We start from the raw sequence: 13,164 nt of genomic DNA on the forward strand, positions 1-13,164 counted from the left end.
AATGTTTCTGGCACAAAGGGTTTCAGCAGGCAGCACATCGTGGAAAGAGGATAGTATTACTCACAATTAGAAGGTAACGCGGGCAGCACATCGTGGAAAGAGGACAGTATTACTCACAATTGGAAGGAACGCAGGCATCACATCGTGGAAAGAGGACAGTATTACTCACAATTGGAAGGGAAAGCAGGCATCACATCGTGGAAAGAGGACAGTATTACTCACAATTGGAAGGGAACGCAGGCAGCATATCGTGGAAAGAGAACAGTATTACTCACAATTAGAAGGAACGCAGGCAGCACATCGTGGAAAGAGGACAGCATTACTCACAATTGGAAGGAACGCAGGCAGCACATCGTGGAAAGAGGACAGTATTACTCACAATTGGAAGGAACGCAGGCATCACATCGTGGAAAGGGGACAGTATTACTCACAATTAGAAGGGAACGCGGGCAGCACATCGTGGAAAGATGACAGTATTACTCACAATTGGAAGGAACGCAGGCAGCACATCGTGGAAAGAGGACAGTATTACTCACAATTAGAAGGGAAAGCAGGCAGCACATCGTGGAAAGAGGACAGTATTACTCACAATTAGAAGGGAAAGCAGGCAGCACATCGTGGAAAGAGGACAGTATTACTCACAATTGGAAGGGAAAGCAGGCAGCACATCGTGGAAAGAGGACAGTATCACTCACAATTGGAAGGGAAAGCAGGCAGCATATCGTGGAAAGAGGACAGTATCACTCACAATTGGAAGGGAAAGCAGGCAGCACATCGTGGAAAGAGGACAGTATTACTCACAATTGGAAGGGAAAGCAGGCAGCACATCGTGGAAAGAGGACAGTATTACTCACAATTGGAAGGGAAAGCAGGCAGCACATCGTGGAAAGAGGACAGTATTACTCACAATTGGAAGGAACGCAGGCAGCACATCGTGGAAAGAGAACAGTATTACTCACAGTTGGAAGGGAACGCAGGCATCACATCGTGGAAAGATGACAGTATTACTCACAATTGGAAGGAACGTAGGCAGCACATCGTGGAAAGAGGACAGTATTACTCACAATTGGAAGGAACGTAGGCAGCACATCGTGGAAAGAGGACAGTATTACTCACAATTTTAAGGGAACGCAGGCAGCATATCGTGGAAAGAGGACAGTATTACTCACAATTGGAAGGGAAAGCAGGCAGCACATCGTGGAAAGAGGACAGTATTACTCACAATTGGAAGGGAAAGCAGGCAGCACATCGTGGAAAGAGGACAGTATTACTCACAATTAGAAGGGAAAGCAGGCAGCACATCGTGGAAAGAGGACAGTATTACTCACAATTGGAAGGGAAAGCAGGCAGCACATCGTGGAAAGAGGACAGTATCACTCACAATTGGAAGGGAAAGCAGGCAGCATATCGTGGAAAGAGGACAGTATCACTCACAATTGGAAGGGAAAGCAGGCAGCACATCGTGGAAAGAGGACAGTATTACTCACAATTGGAAGGGAAAGCAGGCAGCACATCGTGGAAAGAGGACAGTATTACTCACAATTGGAAGGAACGCAGGCAGCACATCGTGGAAAGAGAACAGTATTACTCACAGTTGGAAGGGAACGCAGGCATCACATCGTGGAAAGATGACAGTATTACTCACAATTGGAAGGAACGTAGGCAGCACATCGTGGAAAGAGGACAGTATTACTCACAATTTTAAGGGAACGCAGGCAGCATATCGTGGAAAGAGGACAGTATTACTCACAATTGGAAGGGAAAGCAGGCAGCACATCGTGGAAAGAGGACAGTATTACTCACAATTGGAAGGGAAAGCAGGCAGCACATCGTAGAAAGAGGACAGTATTACTCATAGTTGGAAGGAACGCAGGCAGCACATCGTGGAAAGAGGACAGTATTACTCATAGTTGGAAGGAACGTAGGTATCATATCGTGGAAAGATGACAGTATTACTCACAATTAGAATAGAAAGCAGGCAGCACATCGTGGAAAGAGGACAGTATTACTCACAATTGGAAGGGAAAGCAGGCAGCACATCGTGGAAAGAGGACAGTATCACTCACAATTGGAAGGGAAAGCAGGCAGCACATCGTGGAAAGAGGACAGTATTACTCACAATTGGAAGGGAAAGCAGGCAGCACATCGTGGAAGGAGGACAGTATTACTCATAGTTGGAAGGGAAGCAGGCAGCACATCGTGGAAAGAGAACAGTATTACTCACAATTGGAAGGGAACGCAGGCATCACATCGTGGAAAGAGGACAGTATTACTCACAATTGGAAGGGAAAGCAGGCAGCACATCGTGGAAAGAGGACAGTATTACTCATAGTTGGAAGGGAAGCAGACAGCACATCGTGGAAAGAGAACAGTATTACTCACAATTGAAAGGGAACGCAGACAGCACATCGTGGAAAGAGAACAGTATTACTCACAATTGGAAGGGAACGCAGGCAGCACATCGTGGAAAGCGGACAGTATTACTCACAATGATCTCATTATATACAGAGAGAATAACCGAAAAATACGACGCACTCAATGTTTTAGATACACACATCATAGTCAGTGTGGTAGACGATGACATAGAATACGTGATATTAGAAGCAGGTGATTATTTCGATAAAGTTCAAGATATACAGATTTTTAGAGAAACATACACCCCTCGTGACTGACTGAGATTGTCGATTTGAATCAAGTACACGCTGCTACGACTGTCAACTTACCGAAACTACATCTACCTACGTTCAACGACGACATACAGAAATGGGCGAGTTTCAATGACGTTTTTAGTTCGGCAAAGATACTTGGCTTGAAATGTACAAAAATGTCAATACCACCGCGCCCAATTGTTTGGTGAAGCCGCGCACACGGTTGATGGTTTACCTCTGACGGACAGTAATTATAAACATGCTCTCGATCTACCGAAGAAACGATATAACCAACCTCACAAGATAACTAATGCACATGTGAAGGCATTGTGAGATCTGACAAAATCGACGAGAGAACACGACATCCTCAGAACATTTTACGACGATTTGGAAACAAATATAAGGTTACTCGGAGCACTGGTACTGGGGGAAACGGAAACGGTAGCCATGCAATATCCGTAGACAAATTAGACGAGAATATGGAGATAAAGAGTGGAATATCGCCGAGTTACGACGAGCACTTCTCAGAGAAATATAAGCTACTAGAAGCCGGTTTTCAATCGACGAACTCGATCGTGAAATGCGCCCAGAAACCCAGTAAAGCCCACTGCCTCATTCTACACAGATATTCGAAGAATGACAAATGTACGCCGGATGTATGGAAAACGAAGACCCTGGAAAATGAAGACCAATGTTGACAAATGCTGAACAGGCCACGCCTCCAACTGTGCCGTGCGTTCGGGCAAACCGTTAGGAATTCCTAAATGGAGTAAATTTGTGTAGTTTTCTTGATTTATTCTGCAGATATCGGTAAAATGTAGGTAAGGCTTTGGCGAAATTTGAAGGAGCAACTAATATTCTTCATCCTAGTATTTTTTTTAGATTTTATTTTTCATTCTTTTCGTCTTTTTTTTCGAGTTTAAAAAATGTTAGCTGGCTGGAGCCTTCATCCCTTGTCTATTTCTTACACTAGATACCAGCCGATACCCCCCCCCCGCTCATAGGGAGTGCGTACAGTTGATCATAGTTTTTTTTTTTTTTTTTTATATATTTATAAGTTTTTATTGGTAATCATTCCCTGTGTTTGTATTAGATCCGTTTGTAGGCACGCCAGTAGGTTTTCCATTATTGACCGTCCGGTGTATTGTATCCAGTGGTCAAATCTGCCTGTAATCCAGAATTGTGGCGAGAATCCCCACTGAGATTACATCCATATTTGGCACTGCTATTTTTTACCGGGTTACTATGGTAATATCCATGAATGTGAAGTGAGGAGTACTGCTTACGTTGACAGTGTCTACAGGTGTGTTTCGACGCGCAGTTTCCAACGAGGTGCTTAGCTAAACAATTATAACACAGTTTGTCTCGGCGTATAATCTCCAAACAGCGCTTCGCATCTGTAACAACCACACATTCGGAATGTAGTAGGCGCGAAGGCGTTGTGGACGAGTTGTTCTCTGTCCTCGTGTCGTAGTGTGAAAAGTAGCAGTAATCATGGGTTGATTTGTTGAAATGTTATTGTTACCAACCTCACAATTACCTACCGAATATTCTAACAGTCAACGGAATGCTCGGCACAGTTGGAGGCGTGATCTATTCAGAATGTGCCAAGACTCGGTTAGCCACGCTCAACTGGTTTATAACCAGTCTTGTGATTGGTTCTTGACAAATTCTGAACAGGCCACGCTCAACTGTGCCGTGTTTTCTGTGTTACCGTTAATTGTCTGTAAATACAGAATTGTGCGTAGTTTTCTTGATTTATTCTAGTGATATCGGTAAAATGAAGGCAAGTCTTTGGCTAAATTTGAACTAATATTCTTCAAGCTGGTATTTTTATAGGTTTTAGTGTCAATAGCGCAAGTCGTCTTTGATAGTACCAATCGATTCCAAATCCCAGTAGATTTTAAGTTGATTTTCTTCTTCACATGTGCTATTGGCGGCGTGTAACATATTTCCTATACCTGTAAAGTCGAGAAGTAGGTAGCCGAGTTTCAACCACACATAGCAGTAGGACCGTTACCCCGAATTACACAGTCTTCAACAAAAATCCAATAGTAGTCAGTCAGTTCGAACGAGTCCACGTTTGACAACAGATGGACAGTGCCTGTGAAATGGCTGCTATTTTCACGCCTAAAATTATCAATTGATACATAAATATTATTAATTTTTATGTTTCTAAGCATGAATTATTTTTTTTAAGTGAAAAAATGTGTTTTAAACTCAGTCTACGGCAACTTTATTATTGTGTATTTTAAAACGAGGCTCCTCATTAGCTTCTCATTTGCATACAGAAATTCCCCGTGTGACGTCAGTAGGGGAAGTTGCTGGGCAGCTTGCATTGCCGATACGTGTAAATAAAGCAAATTTCTTGTGCAGTTTTCTCGTCTTTGACTATATTGTCACTTATGTACTTGTTCGTCGAGTAAGAATGGACCATAATGAACACATAGTATCAATTTTTGTTGCATGGGGTTGAGTTAGATGCGAAATATGTCCGTTCTGGTGTTGCTGGTCACCGTGATCGTCACCGACACCGGCGCACGTTTGTACACTGTCGCTGGACAAAATAGAATTTGACGTCGGAATGATCTCGTTATTTAGCAGGTTACTAGGCACGTCACTACACTGTTTTATTTCAACGATCGTCTGAGTAAAACTTTCAAAATTAAAATAAAAGAGAACATATTTTGACATTCTAAACATTAGACTATAGTGATCACTATAAAATAATTACAAAAACGACAAATCACAGTTACTAAATAAATGACAGCCGCGTGGAAATAAATCGACATTTTGTTGAAATAGGTGAACGCGTCGGGTCACGGCGAGGGCAAGTGCGTTAAAAGCGGCGTTTAATTGGATAACAAAAATAATCGAGATCGACACAAACTTCCCGTACGAAATTCTTCATAATAAATTAAACTAACTACTTTTAATTGTGAAATTACAACGTGAAGTACTTATTTTCGTTGTGAAATCACAACGTGCGTATATTGAATGCGAAATAATACGTATATGTATAATTGCATTTTACTAAACATATGTAACATGTGTAAATTATTTTTCGATCAGTAACGTTGCGTGCATGGTTCTGTTCAATCTAATCAATCACGTCATATTATTAAATGAGTTCTTAAATGGCATGATTAAATTATGTCAGAATAAAAATGCATATTGTCACGTTACTGATTAAAACGTGTCCAATGGAACTACGAAGTTAACTTTACTGACACATGATTGAATTTGCAATTCCATCCCGACCTCATTTAATTATGGTGAGTACGTAATGATTTATTTACGTACTCGTATAATAACGACATACATAATTATACTGCGAACTCATATAATAGCGTGATGTACTTAATTTAATTGCGAACTCGTTCAATAACGTGATATACTTAATTTCACTACAAACATATATAATCCAACACGAGGATGTAATTCAATTGTAGCCCCTCGAAGACAATAGAATCACCTTTCCGGTTTCAATACGTGTACTGGTATTTGGTGCTTATTAGAAGTACTTGCACTTTGAATATATTCGCATGTATAGTTACAAAGTTTAATCACGCACTTTATTTATAGATTACAATTTCATACAGACAACCAAAGACATTTAAGGATAAGATGCAGTTTTTTTTCTCATTTTTGACCGTTTTTGCTTTTTTGGCTTTCCTGTACGATGGGTTTCATATCTATATTTTGTTAAAAATAATTTAAAAATAATCATTAAAACCAACTTTAAAACACAGTTAAACTACTATTATGAAGCGCTGTTTACGTTTTGTTTACGTTTGAGGGATGATTTGCATATTCACTCCACTTAGCGGTTCCTGATTGACAGATGATTTGTAAATTAAATAAGAGTCAAAAGTTTCATAACAGTACTATTTCCGGTGGTAGGGGTCGCATGTTGTGATTTTGTGCACAGTTTACCGCGGTTTTGTAACACTAGTTGTAATATAAATAACCTAATAAATTTTCCGATTTGGAGCAGTGTCTTCGATATTATGGATGAGAATGTAAATGCGTTGTACCCTGGCTTCGAGGTCACTTTCGCACAACATATAATTTATGCAAGTACCGCCCCCTGTATGTTCATGCATTGATTACGTCAATATAACGGGAACATTCAGAGTGCCGCTGAATGATACTTCTCGGAACGCACTTTCAAGTGCGACTATTCTCATATTATCCGTACATTTATCTAATTTGTCAGTTATCCTTCATAATGTCATAGTTATCATGTGAGCTGATAAATATTGTAACAGCGATTGTGAAAGTGACCGCAATTTGGCATGTTCCCACAACCACGTGCCGAATACGCAAACCTGCCATTAACTCCGTTTCTTTCGAAGCACTTTTTTGAAACTTCGATTTGAAACAGCGTCTGAACCGCATGTGGGATAGTTCTAAAATTTCACACAGTGTTGTTAGTACGTTGAACATCAAAACGGGATCGGTTCGTTCAGATATCTTTACTAGAACAAAAGTTGTTGCATTGACAATGACACGAGGGACTATTTTTTTTCAAAAATTGGAAATTTCCAACTTTGATTGGTTGTTATAAAAAATAACGGCAGATAGGTCGATATCCAGACGTCGTGTGTTCCTCAATAAAACAACGTTTCATTTAACACCATGGAAAGCAAAAATGGGTAAAAAGTTTTGAAAGTAATTTATTTTATGACTTTTGACCAAAAATGTACTTTTTCGGCTTAAAAAATACACATTCTGTGTATTAAAAAACACAACATAAATAACGTAAACTTACCTATCCAAAAATATATGCATATTGATATATCAAATGACATCTTCAATGTATAATAGTTGATTTAAAATGTCCACAAAAAAACTGCATTTCATCCTTAAATGCATACAAATAGTCTGGTCTTCCGCTAACCCTTCACCAGTCGCCAATTATATTTAGATTTGGCTACCACAAATTATGTCACTTTGGCCACCAATGACTAATAGTAATTTATAACCATAAATTATGATGAGGAACTGGCTGTCATCTAAAAACATGTATTCACACACAGAAAGGTAAATTTAGATGTTAGACATGTTGTGTAATATAAAAGTGAACATTACAATAGCATATTTTAATTCTATACGTGAATCAGAAATATATTGTGATCTTTCACCATCCTATGTTTTCCTAGTTTTACTGATTGGCTAAACAGGTTGGTATTTGGCTAAGATAAATGAGCTAGTATTAGCCACTATAGCTATAATTATTTTACCCTTAGCGGAAGCCCAGATAGTTCTACCACGAACAGTATATGTACAATGAATTCATTCGACACAAATTGGCTTTTCAATATCAGTTTATTTCCTACATTGATGAAAATTTAAGCAAATACAGACATTAGAGATTGTCATTTTTGTCCTAAAAGATGAACTAACCATAACTAAAACTCATCAAAAACTTTCGACCAATCACCGTGCTCCATTTTGGTCTTTGTCAATCAATGCCTATTAGCTTATTTTGGTTCTCGTTTAATTTTTATCGTAAAAACACAATACAAAACAGCGTTCTATAACTTTTATATACACGTTATAGAATGTCTTATAGTAACACAATGGTATGTGAAATCATTTTTCATAATACCCATATGCAAAAACAGAAATGCCGGATATAAATAAGAAACTTTCATAAACCAGAATGTTTATGAAATTGTCTAAAATGCTAAGAAGTTCAAAATTATTATGCAAATCAGCTACTTAATTGTCATATATAATACTGTAATGCTTCTTATTTTTTTTTAAATGTTAATCTACGCATTATGTGCATCAAATAGCCTCTAACTATAATGACAGATCAAGAGAAAGCATATTTCTGGCAGTTTTTTCACGCACTGCGACTGTCCGCCATTTTGAAAAGAAACACGAGAGTGAATCTCACCTCAATTCGCGTATTCGCAGTTCCGTGGTGCGCATGTGTAGTTGTTTAGCGCGCCTGTGTACGCGCGGAATGGGTCAAAGGGCAACGAATATAAATACAAATATCGTGTTGTGTCGTCACAGGACGCGCTGTCTCGGTGTACAGAGGACGCCGACCTGTAGCGTCAACGCAAATATCGTCATCTATCTTTGATATCTATTTTTGAGATCTTCCGTTTGTGTTTTAGCACGGAGTGGTTATTATTTGCAGACGACAGTTTTCACATGTGTTTCAAGTTATTTTATTCATAATCATGAGTTTCTATAACTATTTTACATTCTTTTCCTTGGCTGCAGACGATAACAAGACTTCCGAAACAGTGGATAAGCCCCTAAACGCATTTTTACGTTCCCGAATTTGAATCCCCTTTTTCAGTGAATGTAAATGTTAAAAACATATCCTAATTGCGTTGAATACGCAACAAATCATAAACTACATATTAAGTATAATCAGAGGTACATTACTTGGGGTTTGTAACTACGGTGACATGATACCAAGATCCCGTCATAATCTCGCCTTCGCATAAGCGTTCCCACTCAGAAAAAATGCGAATGCGCATGCCCGAGGTAACTAGGATACTGGGATGTCCAGGTGGATCAAAATAGCTGCCCACGATATGACGGATTACGAGAACTATATTTTCTGTACATTTTCGATGTATTACATTTTTCACTATGATAGTGACAAGAAAAGTTTATTTTTTTCATTACAAACCTTGAACATTGATATGCGTCATGTCAGAAGGTCGTAGCCTCAGTCTCGCTATCTACGAAAAGAGACTTGAATGAGATCTTGACATGATGTCACCATACTATGCGAGTTGCTAACCCCAACTAATCTACCTCTGGTGTAATACTATGTTAATTTTTTTTTTGAGTAAATAAAACTGTAGTTGATCAACTCATCTGGGGTTCCAATGTAGAGTGGACTGTGGAAAATCATTGTAACATGTATACTATACAATACCCCCTACCCCTAAATTAAAGTGACTCTAAATGCGTAAAGCACATTACTGCTTGTATTTTTAAAAACACCCTTTTTTTAAATGAAATATTCTAGGGCATATTATTAATAACTGGAAAACTTAATTTAACCGAGTTGTAAGACAAATTAAAATTATACTTGCAATCAGTTTATTTCAAATATAGTAATCGACGTTGTGCTTTCATTGTGTTCGTATTTTTATTGTATGTTCGTTTTGGTATATAAATTAATGTCGTACTTCTTGGTTACCAGACATATCGTTCCACTGATTCTCCACGTGTAACACACGATGGAATAGCACGTTCTAATTACGGTAATTTATGCAGACGTCACGAAACGTCACGATAAATGGGCGGCCCTTCTTCGGTTGCTGTGACTACAAACGGATCAGCCAAAGAACGGAACGGCGGACCGTCTTTTTTTTTTAAATTAGAGTTTTTGAAATTCGGACGTGCGATTCCAGATGAGAACCACGCCTGCTAACAAGGCTATGTAAGTTTTTAAATGGGTTTGCAAGAAATTGCGAACACCGCTATATATTAAACGAAACCAAGATGAAATTAGACATACTACTGGGTTTTACATTGATTATATCCGCAAATGAGTATGAAAATAATTTATTATGAAGAATTCGCAATGAAATTCGTACGGGAAGTTAGTTCACAATGAAAGTAAATGCCCGATATTTGGCGAATTCGTGTATCATTGGCGTCATAAGAACATTCCGGGGTCTTCGTTTTCCAGGGTCTTCGTTTTTCAGGGTCTTCGTTTTCCATGGTCTTCGTTTTCCAGGGTCTTCGTTTTCCATACACCCGCCATTACGGTGTGTGTGAAATATGCTAGAACCCTGTTGGGTTATTGAAACTTAACTGGGATATAATACATTTTACAAGGTTCTATGACTTGGTCGTGTTGTGTGATTTAGAAGTAAATTCTTCTCCGTAAAGCTTCTAAATGCTTCGCTTTGTTTCTCACCTTTCAAATTTTCTAAAAAGCCCCCCTCCCCCCTATGTCCGGCCATTTAATTGCAACCCCACACCATTGAGCATTTCACGTTCGATGTCAAATAGTGCCGCCCAGAACCCACATCGCATACACAATAGAAAACTTATCACGGCGTTTTCCCCTAACCTCGGTTAGTTGTTTTTGCCGCGACCAAAATAAAAATTATATTTTCTGTGTTCTAATAAAGAGTATATAAATAACACACACTCCAAATAACATTATATTTATATACCCCGCCCATGTCACTGTTTCTCTCCAGTTCCAGTTCACTTCACAACCCACAGTACAAACCTCTCACAGCCGCCGTGACATTTTTTTTATTTTTCAATTTCAATTTTAATACTCAGACACACATAACAAACTCTCCAGCCCACTTGCGTTGTCAACCTTCAAATTAATCGCTCATATCCTCCCCGCTGCGGCGCTCAATCTTCATCCTGGGTTCGGCACCAACCCCACCCAACTTCCAAAAACCAAACATTGATTAGGTTTTGACTTCAATTTATTTTTCCCTTTACTCTCCCTCCGTACAATGTTTTTTATCTATAGAGAAAAAACACCATTCATTTTAAACTACTTTGAACTACCATATACCCGTCATCTACATCACAAAAACATTCCCTATTAGCCATTCACTTTGTTGCGTCAACCCCGTCCACATTTCAATAACACCTCCTGTCCACCGTTTATCACTTCTCCCTATATACTTTACCGCCATAACATACAATGGCCATATTTAAACAATCTCCCCAAGCCGCTATCAATGTAAACATCAACCACAGTCCCTCTATCACCGGTCTCGAAACGCCTAATGTCTTTGGGGGGGGGGGGATTAGCAATAAACATCCAGTGAGTGCGTGTAGCGGTTGTTGACGTTACAACAACTCCGAGCATGCAACTTCCCATTACATATACCAACGTCTCCTACTCTCACCCCGCTAAAACAGTTACAATTTTAAACCACTCATTTTATTCCTGGCCCACTCCAGTCCCTACAACGCCCGGGCATCGTTATCCACACACATTTACTACCCATGGGGTGGGCGGGACTTGGTATTCTAATTCGACTGATTACTCAACGACAGCACCTGTCAATCGTTCATTAAATGCAGATAGCCCAAATCTGTTGTTTATGTGTATAGTTACTGTGTAAAGTGAAATAAATTCATTTCTGGTGACGAGGCAGCTGTTGGAATCCGAATTCAAGTCGTATTCATTCTAAAGTGACACGGTCTATGCTGCAGTGTTTAATAAATATATTCACAGACATAAATTACGTTGCGTAGAGTAGAGTAAATCTCCGGTCTCTGAACGATCACCTTTACCTCAGACAACTGTAATAATTGTCTGATTACATGTATTTTCAAATAATATTTATGTTGATTGTCCTTGCATCATCTCAGACCCAGGTGAAACGAGACACATTCGTTCACGTATTTTCTTTCATGACTTGACACCGGGTCGTAGTATTTTTTTTATCATACGGGAAATATAGTTAGTTTCGCGTCGCCAGTGATTATGGTTTATGTTTTTTTTCTTTTGCTTCTTATTTTGGCTCGGCTGCGCAACGTCGAAACATGGAGCTAAAAATCTTTTTTTAGCTCCATAGTCGAAAAAACAGCAGCAGCGACATTGTTTACATTTATAGTGGAACTTGCTACAAACACGGTTAACCGTGCTACAAAGTATCAACTAGGTTCCTACGCAATTTTGAATTTAGATTGAGAAAATAAGAATTGTTAAACTGCTCAAGATTTCATTCGCAGCCACAGGTTATCGAAATGAATTTCAAACTATGCCACTCTAGTCATTCTAGCTCCATGCTCTAGTCAAACACAAGAATGTGTAAATGTGTATTTTTACAGGATATATATCAATTTGGCCAGAAAAGCATTCACGGCAAAACTAGGCCGAGCAATTTCACAACAGAATGTACGCTGTCCGTACTCATTTCGTATACGAAATTGTATGTGAACGTCATGTTGTGGTTCTTCGTGCCAAATTAGATCACAATAAAAATAATCGCCCTCGCTACGAGCCGGAAATAAAGCATAAACCAACCAGCACAGTGGATCCCTTTTGCTCATTTTGTTAATGTGGGTGATGCTTACAGTGCCGGAAAATTCGAAACTCGACGCTTGAAGTAAATGGTCTAGCTGTCAAATTCACTACTATTTTTATTTATCACTCACGTTTGAAAAATAGAAAATATAATGCAATGAATCACTGTTTGTGTTTTTGTGGAGCTTAAAAATCTAGTCTCAAAATAAAACAATGCTGGGTCACACTCGACAGTTTCTCGGATTTCCTCTCAATTTATTTTGTTCACGCCTTCTCCAGTCCAGTCTCCACAACCTTTGTTTTTCCTGGCCAACATGTCTAGTGTTAATAGAACATTTCATTTGAACTACATCTAAATCACACAACACGACCAAGTCACAGAACCTTGTAAAATATATAATATCCCAGTTAAGTTTCAATAACCCATGGAATAACCCAACAGGGTTCTAGCATATTTCACAAACACCGTATCATTGAAAAGTCAAGTACCATGCGGTTTGTCATGAATAGACCGTCAAC

Source organism: Saccoglossus kowalevskii, chromosome 20, assembly GCF_978046115.1.
Source record: "Saccoglossus kowalevskii chromosome 20, keSacKowa6.1, whole genome shotgun sequence".
In the NCBI taxonomy this organism is placed as follows: Eukaryota; Metazoa; Hemichordata; class Enteropneusta; family Harrimaniidae; genus Saccoglossus; species Saccoglossus kowalevskii.